At 36.9% G+C, this 14,622-nt stretch overlaps 1 long non-coding RNA gene across 1 annotated transcript; it reads left to right on the forward strand.

Annotated features, from left to right (window-relative positions):
* The first annotated feature begins 903 nt into the window (after nt 1–903).
* LOC131697421 (uncharacterized) lies at nt 904–11,646 on the forward strand. Its single transcript, XR_009307286.1, has 3 exons — nt 904–1,127; nt 9,431–9,497; nt 9,948–11,646. It is a non-coding gene; the product is annotated as an uncharacterized LOC131697421 (long non-coding RNA).
* Nucleotides 11,647–14,622: the final 2,976 nt, after the last annotated feature.

Below are 14,622 nucleotides of genomic sequence, written 5' to 3' on the forward strand. Positions count from 1 at the left end.
AGGTGTCTTCCAAATGTGTTGAGTAGGTTTTCAAACATCTCAGCTAGCTCCACCAAAGAACTTTCTGTTTCTTGCTTGTGTGATTTTTACTGGAACATTTTCCTTTACTTTATCTTTATTAGTTTCTTTTTTTGCTTTTTCACTGACTTGGTTATTCATTGCTAATATGAAACATTAGCCTATGCATCATAGGTAGAGCATGGTATCTTTGCATTGTGTTCATTCACCATACATGTATGTTTTGGTAGAAGGATGACACAACCAGGCAGCAGTGTGGAGTAGTGGTTAGGGCTCTGGACTCTTGACCGGAGGGTCGTGGGTTCAATCCCAGGTGGGGGACACTGCTGCTGTACCCTTGAGCAAGGTACTTTACCTAGATTGCTCCAGTAAAAACCCAACTGTATAAATGGGTAATTGTACGTAAAACAAAATGTTGTAACAATTGTAGGTCACCCTGGATAAGGGCGTCTGCTAAGAAATAAATAATAATAATAATAACATCTATTCAGCCAAGCATTCCAAATCAGTACCATCTAGAAGTTTACAGAGACATGTTTCTTGATCAGAAAGTGTTGGATGCACAACCCAAAATGTTGTGATGTGGCAGAACAATGAATAGGAGATGGTTGCATATGGATTCTCCACAAGGAATTTCCTGTGCAGATTCTTCAGGGTGTCAGTTAGAAAACAGTTTTACATTTTGTGGTTGTTCAATGTAATAGTTTGCTATTTGCTTATAGTTATAAGGCTGGTCTAATCTCTGACATAAAAGGCAACAACAAGTTAATCCGCAGCTGTTCTGAATTTTCTCTGAACAAATGTAAATGTTTCCTTTTCAGTTTCTTGGCCCCAATAAAAACATTTGCTTGAAAACCCAAAGGCATCTGGAGCACATTTCTGCAATCTGTACTTCTTTTGAATTTCCCCTGTAACAAGCTGCCTGTCTTTTTCTTTCCTGGAATTGCAATACTTCAGTTTAATATTTTAAATTATCGAATGATGAAAGACAAGGGTTTTACGGATAGTATCTGGCACTGGACAGCTTCTCAGCAAGCTGTTTGCTTTGTTTTTATCTGGGAGATTCTGTTTTCTTTAACAAGCATTGGCACCTGGTCTTATACCTGTCTGTAAGTATCTGCTGTTCTTTTAAATCATTTTTCAATCTTTTAATTTCTCAATGTCTTTTACTTTTTTTCCATTTTTACTCTTCTGCTTCCAGACTGTACTAGCCTGTAAAGAAGCAAAATAAAAATAAGTATAAAATTTGTAAATACATAGATTAATGGTATTTTTTTTACATAAAATATTATATTTTTCTACTTATACTGTATGCATTTGTACTGTATGTATAGTAGCTATCTATTCTTGAAGGTCCAGGCTGTGTTTTCTCTTTAGGGCTCTATGGGTGTGTTATTCTGGATGCTACTCTCTTTTTCCTTTCCCTGCATTGCTGTTGAGCTTTACTACAGTACATGCATTTTCTACGTTTTATACTTTTACTCAAGTATTTACAAATATTTTGATAAAGTTCATGTGTGTACATTTCAGGCTCCCACCAGTGTCCTGATCTCAGGTTGCAAAACTCATGTTCAGCATCACAAACTACAAAGTTGTTTCTTACGACAATTCCCCAAATATATTTATATTTTTGCATTTAGAATTATACAAATAGCTTTAAACACTTACAAAACCATATACCCAGTTATTACCACAAACAACCAATATACCTGTACAGTGGAATGAGATCTGCAAAAAAAACAAAAAACAGGTAGGCTGTATTTAGATAGAATTTTGATCAGTCACTGGTTAGACCATTAATAGACGTCATAGTGAAGGTTGTCTTGGGGTATTTGGTAGTTTGTAAAGATTAAAATAAATACATTAAAAAATAACTTGCCTTTAAGTAAAAATATAACATTTATGTTAGATATACATTTTGATAATATGAAGAACATAAGAAAGTTTACAAACAAGAGGAGGCCATTCAGCCCATCTTGCTCATTTGGTTGTTAGTAGCTTATTGATCCCAGAATCTCATCAAGCAGTTTCTTGAAGGATCCCAGGGTGTCGAATTCAACAACATTACTGGAGAGTTGGTTCCAGACCCTCACAATTCTCTGTGTAAAAAAGTTTATCCTATTTTCTGTTCTGAATGCCCCTTTATCTAATCTCCATTTGTGACCCCTGGTCCTTGTTTCTTTTTTCAGGTCAAAAAAAGTCCCCTGGGTCGACATTGTCTATACCTTTTAGAATTTTGAATGCTTGAATCAGATCACTTGTATAGATGCTTGAATCAGATCTCTTGTATAGTTAATGGCAAATTATGAAACTCAGCTCTCTTTATCTCTACCCACACCAGTAGACCATGATCCAGGCAGACAACACCAATGACAGATAGATAGAACATTGTCTGTAGGTTACCTAGACTAGACTGGATTTTGTTAATTTAAATTTGAAGTAAAAAGAAGCAGTGTAAAAAAAATACAAATAACTGTGATGACTGTTTGAAAAAAATGTCCATACAAAGTTCAAGTGAAAATATTGCTGTGGTTTATTAAAACAATGTAGCTTCAATATATAGAAAGTCTACACCCCCTTTCAAAATTTTCACTTTTTGTTATTATTATTATTATTATTATTATTATTATTATTATTATTATTATTATTATTATTATTATTATTAATTATTTCTTAGCAGACGACCTTATCCAGGGCGACTTACAATTGTTACAAGATATCACATTATTTTATTATTCTTTACATACAATTACATTATTTTTTTACATACAATTACCCATTTATACAGTTGGGTTTTTACTGGAGCAATCTAGGTAAAGTACCTTGCTCAAGGGTACAGCAGCAATGTCCCCCACCTGGGATTGAACCCACGACCCTCCAGTCAAGTGTCCAGAGTCCTAACCACTACTCCACACTGCCTTATAGCCTGTAATTAAAATGCATTAAAATATATATTTTTTCATTGATCTACACATCCTACCCCACAACTTATAGAAATTTGTAGAAAATTTAATTAAAAATAAAAACCGAAATAGCTTGGCTGGATAAGTGTCCACCCCCCTTGTAATAACAATCTTAAATTAGCTCAGGTGTAACCAATCGCCTACAAAATCACACACCAAGTTAAGTGGCCTCCACCTGTGTTAAATTGTAGTGATTCACATGATTTCAGGATAAATTCAGCAGTTCCTGTAGGTTCCCTCTGCTGGGTAGTGCATTTCAAAGCAAAGACTCAACCATGAGCACCAAGGCGCTTTCAAAAGAACTCCAGGACAAAGTTGTTGAAAGGCACAGATCAGGGGATGGGTATAAAAAAGATCAAAGGCCTTGAATATCCCTTGGAGCATGGTCAAGATGATTATTAAGAAGTGGAAGGTGTATGGCACCACCAAGACCCTGCCTAGATCAGACCGTCCCTCCAAACTGGATGACCGAGCAAGAAGGAGACTGAGCAGAGAGGCTACCAAGAAGCCAATGGCAACTTTGCAAGAGCTACAGGCTTTTATGGCCAAGGCTGGTCAAAGTGTGCATGTGACAACAATATCCCAAGCACTCCACAAATCTGGCCTGTATGGTAGGGTGGCAAGAAGGAAGCCATTACTCAAGAAAGCCCACTGTGAATCCCGTTTGAAGTATGCAAAAAAACACTCAGGAAATTCTGTAGCCATGTGGCTAAAAGTTTTGTGGTCTGACGAAACTAAAATTGAACTTTTTGGCATAAATGCAAAGCGTTATGTTTGGTGCAAAACCAACACAGCGCATCACCCAAAGAACACCATCCCTACTGTGAAGCATGGTGGTGGCAGCATCATGTTATGGGGATGTTTCTCATCGGCAGGGACTGGGGCACTTGTCAGGATAGAAGGGAAAATTAATGGAGCAAAGTACAGAGACGTCCTTGAGGAAAACCTGCTGCCCTCTGCAAGAAAGCTGAAACTGGGACGGAAGTTCACCTTTCAGCATGACAATGACCCAAAGCACACAGCCAAAGCTACACTGGAGTGGCTAAGGTAAATGTCCTTGAGTGGCCCAGTCAGAGCCCCGACCTAAATACAATCGAAAATTTGTGGCATGACTTGAAGATTGCTGTCCATCAACGCTCCCCAAGGAACTTGACAGAGCTTGAACAGTTTTGTAAAGAAGAATGGTCAAATATTGCCAAATCTAGGTGTGCAAAGTTGGTAGAGACCTGTCCCAACAGACTCACATCTGTAATTGCTGCCAAAGGTGCTTCCACCAAGTATTAACTCAGGGGGGTGGAGACTTATCCAATTATGATCTTTCAGTTTTGTGTTTTTAATATATATATATATACAGTGCCTTGCAAAAGTATTCAGACCCCTGACCAATTCTCTCATATTACTGAATTACAAATGGTACATTGAAATTTCGTTCTGTTTGATATTTTATTTTAAAACACTGAAACTCAAAATCAATTATTGTAAGGTGACATTGGTTTTATGTTGGTTAATATTTTTAAGAAAAATAAAAAACTGAAATATCTTGCTTGCATAAGTATTCAACCCCCACACATTAATATTTGGTAGAGCCACCTTTCGCTGCAATAACAGCTTTAAGTCTTTTGGGGTAAGTATGTAGCAGCTTTGCACACGGTGTTCAGAGTCATTTTGGCACATTCTTGGCAGATTTGCTCCGGTTGTTCAGGTTGGTTGGACGACGCTTGTGGACCGCAATTTTCAAATAGTGCCACAGATTCTCAATGGGATTGAGATCAGGACTTTGACTGGGCCACTGTAGGACATTCACCTTTTTCTTCTTGAGCCACTCCAATGTTGCTTTGGACTTGTGCTTGGGATCATTGTCCTGCTGAAAGGTGAATTTCCTCCCAAGCTTCAGTTTTTTAGCGGACTGAAGCACGTTCTCTTGCAGTATTTCCCTGTATTTTGCTCCATCCATTCTTCCTTCAATTTTAACAAGATGCCCAGTCCCTGCTGATGAGAAGCATCCCCACAGCATGATGCTGCCACCACCATACTTCACTATAGGGATGGTGTGTCTTGGGTAGTGTTAGGTTTGCACCACACATAGTGCTTTGAGTTTTGGCCAAAAAGCTCTATCTTGTTCTCATCTGACCACGAAACCTTTTCCCACATCGCAGCTGGGTCACTCTCATGCTTTCTGGCAAACTCCAGACGTGCTTTCAGATGGTACTTTTTGAGTAACGGCTTCTTTCTTGCCACCCTCCCATACAGGCCAGTGTTATGCAGAGCTCTTGATATGGTTGACTGGTGCACCATTACTCCACTCCCAGCCACTGAACTCTGTAGCTCCTTCAAAGTGATTGTTGGCCTCTCTGTGGCTTCTCTCACAAGTCTCCTTCTTGTTTGAGCGCTGAGTTTTGAGGGACGGCCTTTTCTTGGCAGTGCCTGGGTGGTGTGATGCAGCTTCCACTTCCTGATTGTTGATCCAACTGTGCTCACTGGGATATCCAACCACTTGGATATTATTTTGTACCCTTTCCCTAATCTATGCATTTGTATTACTTTATCTCTAACCTCTGTAGAATGCTCTTTGGTCTTCATTTTCCATCAGTTTCACAGCCTGACCAATGATCCTTCAACAGTGGGGTTTTTATCCAGAAAATGTGACAGCAACCTTAATGGTTCACAGGTGGAGGCCAATGGTAAGGTAATTGTGTCTGGGAGCTTCCACAGTACAGGGGTTGAATACTTATGCAAGCAAGATATTTCAGTTTTTTATTTTTCTTAAAAATATTTCCCAACATAAAACCAATGTCACCTTACAATAATTCAAACAGAACAAATTTCAATGTACCATTTGTAATTCAGTAATATGAGAGAATTGGTCAGGGGTCTGAATACTTTTGCAAGGCACTGTGTATATATATATATATATATATATATATATATATATATATATATATATATATATATATATATGCCTGGGTTCTCAAATTACATATATAATATATATTTTTAGGTCACGCTTTATTTTATTTCACACCATTTTTTTGGTTTATTAACTGTTAACAAACATTGTTAATTTTTAGCTATGATTTACGATTAGAGTTAGAGTTATGGTTATGGTTAGGGTTAGGGTTATGGTTAAGGTTAGGGTTAATAAAAAAACTGATTTAATTTGCTAGACATTACTACAGTAACAATTTGAACCGATTTCAAGCATATGATCGACTGGATATTGATCATCCATAGGGCTCTGGTGTTTGATTGATCATCCATAGGGCTCTGGTGTTTGCAGTTTTAGCTGGCCTATTATACATTATTTACTAACAGTTAACAGAAAATAAATAATGTACATTAACATATTTATTAGCTGTTTGTTAACAGTTAATAAACAAAACAAAAAAAACACTTCCCAGAAAATAAAGTGTGACCATTTTTTATTATAAAGAAGATAAACGGGTTGTGGGTGGGTGGATGTGAATCATTTTACTGAGACTGGGTACAGACTCAAAGTGTTTAATGTAGTGTCACATCAGATATGGCACATGAATACTAATTTATGAAACACAGGCAATATCATAAAAACAGCTGCTAAGCAATAACAGTAAACTTTTAACCCAAATGATCTGTGAGGCTTGTAATTGCATCTGAGTTATTTCACCCTGATCACAAGTTTTTTATTTTGATCTGGTTGTGCTGTGCAGCACACTAATATGACTTTTCTGCTAATGCTCACAGCCAGTTAGAAAGCACATGAAAAGGATGCATAAGAGGTTTAAATTCCCCTACATCTCATAAAACCTGGATTGAACTATGTTAATACATGTAAATGGAAGAGTTAGGCCTGGAAGCCCAAAGCAGAATGTTAAAGAATAGCTAAACTTTGCAAAGCCAGATTTCATGGAAGATCACCAGCTGTTGAGTTGGGGTTTCATTTTAAAGTAATAAAGCACCTTATTTAAGCCCTCCAAGAATGAATATTTTACTTTCTTATATGGTAACTGTAAGGAAATGTTAACTGTTTAAAAAATGTAAATATAATGGAAAAAAACAAAAAAGGTTCTGTGCAACATAATATCAAGACAAAAACAAGAGTCTCTGTGGATTTTGCAAACCGCAAAATATTACAGGATACTTATGCAATTACCTTGTAATGTTTATTTTAAAAACAAGCAACATCACTTGAAACCAAATGAGCTTCCTGCAAACATGCAATATCAACTTTTTTTTTTTTTTTAAATAATCTAAGCACTGTGCTCTTTTTACAGGATGATTGGCCCCTCGCAAATTTCAGGAATTAATGACAACACTACCCATGGTCAAAAATAGAGATAAAGATCAGGGAGAATTAAAGTAAAAGACGTAGCACCCAGAGAGCAAGAAAATATGACATGGAGAAAGATCCCTGACTCGGTACACATATAGCAATATCATATAGGACAGCAGCATAGTAATGACAAAAACGCAGCAAAATAAACAGAGATGGGAACATGGTTACAAAAATTTAAGGTGATAAAGAGCCACAGGGAGCACACTACATTTCAGAAAGCTCAAGCCACAATTAACATCTGTACTCCCTCTCGCTAGCAGATTCGGCTCCCTATCTACCCCCAATCCCAAAATCTCAGCCTACCCTTCCCTACTTCCACTAAATGTGTCAGGTATTTTTTTTTTCCTTATTACTGATAATAATGAAATGAATAAATACTATTTTATTTATAAATATTTATTTTGAGAAAATAATTGAGAGTAGTATCCATTATTGCTTATAAAGACCCTGAAAATAAACATGTATTATGTCATTGCAATCACTCAGGTGAAACAATTCTTGTAATATTTTTCAACAAAACCTTCAGGAAGTATTGTAAGGTCCCACGGGTCATAGAATAACGTGTTTTTATACATGTATCTCTAAGCAGAATACTTAATAAAAAAATACTTAAAAAAAAAAAATATTGTGTTGAAAAAAAAAGCAAAACATTTATATGGTTTCTGAAGTACTTTATAATGTTCCCCAGAGTGTTCTGAAAAAAGGACACAATTTTCAAGATGCTACTGTAAAAAAATTGATTTTTAGTGAGTTTTTATAGAAAGAGAGTCAACTACAACCAAAAAATGGCTGGTCCTGGGGGAGCATCCCACTGAAAAATGCTTGGTCCTAAAAGGTTTAATGTCAAGAAACAGCAAGTGGAAATGTGCAAACCTGATAGGTCACTGTCAGTCATAAAAGGAGAACAATGTTTCCACTTCCATACCATGAAGGTACAAAAAAATAGTAATCCAGAGCAAAGTTAGTCCATTGATACCGACGTTCCATCTGGGCTAATGTATGTGAAGCGCAGGGCCCTGCGCGCAGAGGGATCAATAGCCCCCGTTGTATCCTGAAAACGCAGAGCAAAAAAAAAATCGACCTCTTCAGGAGTAGTGAAAGACAGATGCTCCCCTCTATGATTAATCTTCAAAACAGCTGGCTACACCAAGTCCACTCCCTAGGTGAGAAGCTTCGCTCTCACTTCACCAAAGGCCCTCCTCTTCGCGGTGGTGACAGCAGAGTAATCCACATAAAAAGAGAGCTTTTGCCCCTGTACGATGACCAAAGCGGATTTTCGAGCAGCCTGGAGGAGTTGCTGTCGATCAATGTAATGAAGGCACTGAAATATCATGGTGCAGGTTTATTGGAATCCCGAGGGCCACCTGCGTATATGCGATGTGCTCTACTTAACTCCAGAAAAGGACTTCAGGGTCGGATACAAATGTGGAATTTTCTGCTAAAGAAAGTGGATGGGGTCATCGCCTTCATCCCCTTCAGGAAGTCCCACCAGTCTGACGTTACAGCAACGATTTCTGTCTTCAAGTACCGTCATCTTATCCTGCAAAGCATCAATACGAGCGTTGAACTAATTGATTTCGTCTTTCTGTTGTGGAAGATCAGCTCTGGTGATATCCTGCCTAGCAGTTAGCTGTTTCATAGTGGAAGCAATATCAAACACCTCCTATTTAAGAGCACTGAGGATAGTAGCTGTTTCGGTTATGATTCGAATCACAGGCTGCAGAGCCGTGTCAATTGTTTCCTGTCCCGATCCATGGAAAGTGCATGCAACTCTGCCAAGCGAACGTCCCAATCATCGGTGCCCAGTAACCTCGTCATACGCTTTCCCTCCGGCGTGGATTAACCAGTGACCTCTTCATACACTTTCCCTCCAGTGTGGACTGAGGGGAAGCAACGTGTCCCCTGCGTGAAGTAGCCATCCAAAAATGGCGAGTAGACAATTTGTATATAAAAAATAATCAAAAAATAATATAAAGAGTGTAAGTTGTTCAATTACAAATGAAATAGCCAAGTGGCGACAGGAGCTCTATCAGCAAGCAGCCATCCCAGCTGTAAGGTCACGTGATCTCCCTTGTTTGGATGTTGTTAACTTTTTGTATATCGCTAAAGTTTTATTTGCTTGTGTTTTGCACTTCAGGGCCACCATATGTACCAGGAAGACAGCTGGGTTACAACCCTGGGAGATCTCTACCTGTTCCTGGAAAGTAGGAAACTATTTAACTATAAAGATTATAAATTATGAACTTCACAAAAATTGAATAAACATTTTAAACGAGGTTAAAGGTCTACGAAGATTGTAAATATTTACTTTAATAGTACAGCAGGATAACATTAGAAAGATATTTATTTAGTAGTATTTTTTATTTTTTAAGATGGTACTGTTGTTTTAGGGCTAGTATAACTGTGTGTCTAGGTGACAAGCACAGATGCTGATCTTCCATGAAATCTAAATTTGTGCTTTTGTATTATTTATTTATTTCCTTTTCTTTTGAAAAAAATAGCACTATTAAGGCAAAAATGTTAAGCATGTGTTTACCACAAAATAATGAATAGTTAGTAACTTTTGGTTTCTTCACTTTTTATGCTGCTCTGTATAAAATATCAGGAGGTCAGCTGTTTTTCTGACAGGTATTTTTTTCTATCTGTATCTGTAGGCTTGGTGCTGGTACCTAAGATCCTTGTGCCCTCACCCGATGTTGTAGTGGATGAACCTGGTTAAACTTACATAGTACATTGTGCAACTTCTCATGATTGCTGAATATGTTATCTACTGCACTGTACCTTTGCTGCAGTGGCTAAGGCCTCGGAAAATAAAGGCAAGCAAACAAGTGGCAGATGCAGTATTTATTGATCTGTCCAAGTCATTTGATAACATGGACCACATATTAGAATGTGACTGGTTATTAAAAATAGGTGGATGCTTAATTCTAAATATTATTGTTAAATCATCTTTGCCTACTTATGTAGTGAGTACCCTACCATTACAATCCCAATTCTGATAAAATGTTTGCAAAACAACATCCAGATATAACTCTAATTTCAATAATGTTTTAGTTTATTGGATTATACGATGATCATACAAACTATAATCTTGTATTTTACTTACACATTTGTAAGAATTAATTGTAATCTTAGTTAATTAAACCAATAGTTTTTTTCTATGCAGAACCAACTGCATGTTTTGACTTCTAATGTTTCCATTACAGTATAAATTTGTTTAGCAGCAGTTTCTGAATACTAAATCCTAGAAGTAATCACCACATTGAAAGAATATATTATAAAGTGAAAAGTTTAAATGTGGGTGCTTCAAAACAATGACCACGTGCAGGTAAAAAACAGAGCAGAATATATGCAGAAGAAGGGAGAACAGTAAGTCGTCTTTCAATAAACTCCCTGACCAAAAAAATGTGTTAACATTCAATACAGTAGGCATTTTAAAACGTCTTGAATAAGTTCAACAAAGTCTTTATTCAATTGTTTCAACTGAGTAGAAGTAGAAAGATCTACAGCATTACAGTGCAGTGATCCCTAAAGTACTGGTTAACTCTCCAACTGCACTGAAGATAACAAATAGTTTAGTTTTATACAGGCAATAAAACACGCATTCATTAACATATAGCCTATTACATACCACTAACATCCCACTTACCCAATAATAGCTAACTAATTACCATACTACTGTCAAAATAGAAAATGTGTGTACAGCTTTCATTGTTACTAGTGTGCAGGAACTATTATTAGTTGAATTACCCATTGTGGCAAAGTGCCCCGGCCTTGTGCATATTTTTGTGTTATATGTTGCATGTGGTGTGTTAATATTTGTGTATAGGTATTGGTGCACGGTATATAAATGGGTCTGTGTAGCACAGGTGATGTAAAATGTATAATTGTATTTAGACACTGTAGCATCAGAGGTGGTCATAATATCATTCTATGTATGAAAGTAACAGAATTGAAATATACAGAGGAGGAATCTTAAACCATTCTGTGTCTTCTTGGTTTCTGGTCACAAACTCCCCCACTGACAAAGAATGCTTTTAAAAAGAGTCATAAACTAATTGCTGAACAAATGGCTTCTCTTCATGATCGCTGAATGACAATTTTGGTGCCGCAAGCCAGACAGTTCTGGGTGCTTTGACACCTAAGAGAGGAACCAGTCCATCAAAGTAGTTTACGTGCAGCTGTACCTAGATTCCAAATTGAATGATTGATTAGCAATCGAGTCTCGGTACACCTGCATAAAAGGTGCAGTGTTTCACTCACTCGGGGTTGTGTGTTGCGTGAGTGGAGAACAGGTGTGGAGAGGAAATTAAAATAATAATTAAAAGATAACAAATGGTACTCATGAGAGAGGACTCGCACGATACTTGTTTAGTGTTCGTTTGTTTGGTCTGTCTGTTCGTTTGACAATTGCGCCATTTATTTTGAGTGTTTTGTTTTGTTTAAACCTTTTATTTTACAATAAACTGGCGCCAGAAAGCGCATTCACCATTTCACTCGCAGTGCTGTATGTGTTTCTTCCGGGTCTGACATCACCGCTTAGGCCAGCTTGCCACACCCATATATCCCAAATAGGTAAGTTCTGTATATTATGCAATATATCATTGTGTAACATACCCACATTATTTAAAACATACAATTAATTTTCTAGATTGCTTGAGACAGGAATAAACATAGTAAATGATAAACAAAATAATTCAATTATATCAGTATGACTAACATTGCCATTAATATTGTTCAGTTCCTTCCATATTTCATGTCTTTTTATTTCCCATTCAGAATACTTAAAATTTATATTATAGAGACTGAGCACCCAGCCTGTCCACATATACAGTAGTTAGGGTGTGGGAACGCCTTCCCTAATTTCAAGATTTGTGAGTATGTAAAAGGTTGTTATCACATATTTTCAAATGTATTTTTACCAGGATGTAATAACTTCTGTAAATCCCCCTTTGTGAATACATTTGGTATCTTAAACTGGGCCAGATCTTTTAACCAATCCTTTACATTACTCATAACCTGTACGCCATGTATATAACCCGCAGTTTCATTATCAGGTGTATTAACTTCCTGGTTAGCCACCTTCAGTACGATGCTTTTCAAGGTGTTAAACTGCTCCACCATGTAGTTAAATTGACCCGATGTTTTGTCCCGCCTTTGCTATAGCGATGACTGCTGACTTATCCTCTAAAATATCAGTCTGGGCCTCAAGAGCTTTTGCCCCTATTTCCCCTTTTAACATATCGTTTGAATGTCAACAGAATTCCACAAACCCAAACCTGTTCCAACAGCCCCTGTCACATCCCCAAAAATGTCACGTTTACATGGTCATAAACTTTTCTTCTTCTTTTGATATGCAGACCGGAATGGTTCCCCATATGTAAGAATGGCCTCTGGTTTCAGATACTTCCTCATACTAGTCTCTCAGCAACTGATACTACTGTTGTTCCAGATACATGGTAGACAGTTGACTGCCACATATATCAGAGGTGGCCAAACCACAGCTCTTTGGTAGTTCAAGTGCGGCTCCCGGTGAAATGCTGGGCGACTCACATTTTGCGTCTCGAATGAAGTGAAGAATAATAAACAAAAACGAAGAGAGAAAGTAAAAATGAACACAAGTTTATTATTTTTGTTCTCTGTATTAATTTGTGTTAATTATTATTTCTTCTCTCCCGTTCTCTCGTTCCTGTTTCTTTGAGCCTGCGTGTTCACTTCAAGGATATTTCGTCACTTGTTGACATTTGACCCCGCTTGCTGGCACATGCGTATTTTGATAAGTGACTGAAAGATTGATGTGCAGTTGAAAGTAAATTTCATAATGTCAATGGCATTGAGCAAACCACCAGAGTAATTTAGTAATATGAGGCTTTAAACCAGACTAGGTAGTCTGTACAAGGCGAGCAACCTCAAATGTCATTCTGAAACAAATTTTCATTTGAATATCCTCCTGGATCAGACTTAAAGCAGATGCTCCTTTCAGCATTAAATAAAGAAACTGATTTAACAACTCAAGTGAGTTTTGTATGGCAAGCATATATCGCTCGTGCCAAACGTCCTTATTCAGATGAATTAATCTTTTTATAAAATTGGTGTGTTGGCGCTAGACTAGTATGTTTAAATGTTATATTGCAGGTCTAAAATTAATATTATATTTGCATATCTTGTGTCTCGTCATGAGCAGGTACTGTAATAACTTACTAAACAAATACAGTAAATTTGTCATCCACAAAGCTCTCAAAAGTATTTAATACACGCAGCAGTCATACAAAAAAAGATTTTTCTTTCTTTTTTTAAACCCAGCATTCAGATCTTCAAGGGAAGAGCTTGTCAAAAAGAATCTTTACAAAAATGTGTCGTTTTATGTGGTGTCGTTGGTGAAATCAGGTCAGTTATTGTAGTTTGCTTCATAATGACTGAATAAATTTTATTTAAAGTGTGTAAGTCATACAGTATAAACAGAAATAATGCAAAACACCAGTGTGTTACATTTTAAAGTTTAATACACTGTACAGTACAATACAAATTACACAGAAACTGTGTACGCTCTACAATGTTCTATCCCTTGTTCTTGTGTATTTTGCTGCCATCAAGAGATAGCCTAACAACTACTGTACTGCACAACAATGCTAGTATTTAAAATGTCTTGGTCGCAGACATTTCATGTGCTACAGTATGTGTCTTGCAACTCTCGACCATATGGAAATTTTGGAATGTGGCTCGTAGGGTCAGGAAGTTTGACCACCCCTGACATACATCATGGTCAAGCATTGTAAAGTTATGCAGGTTAACACTTTCAGGACCAAGCATTTTTCAGTGGGATGCTCCCCCAGGATCAGGCGTTTTTTGGCTGTATTTGACTCTCTTCCTATAAAAATTCACTAAAAAAATCCATTTTTTACAGTAGCATCTTGGAAATGGTGTCCTTTTGTCAGACCACTCTGGGGGATATTATAATGTACTGCAAAAACCATATAAACTTTTCGCTTTTTTTCTCAACACAATATTTATTTACAGTATTTGTTTATTTTCTTTTTGTTGCTTTTATTAAGTATTTTTTATTATGTATTCTGCTTAGAGATACATGTATAAAGACACGTTATTCCCGAGGGACCTTACAATACTTCCTGAAAGTTTTGATGAAAAATATTGATGTTTGGGCAAATTACAAGACATTGTTTCAACTGAGTGATTACAATGCCATAATACACGTTTATTCTCATGGTCTTTATAAGCAATAATGGACACTACTCTCAATTATTTTCTCAAAATAAATATTTATGAATAAAATAATAGTTATTCATTCCATTATTATCAGTAATGAGAACA

The sequence above is a fragment of the Acipenser ruthenus genome, chromosome 1, assembly GCF_902713425.1.
Source record: "Acipenser ruthenus chromosome 1, fAciRut3.2 maternal haplotype, whole genome shotgun sequence".
In the NCBI taxonomy this organism is placed as follows: domain Eukaryota; kingdom Metazoa; phylum Chordata; class Actinopteri; order Acipenseriformes; family Acipenseridae; genus Acipenser; species Acipenser ruthenus.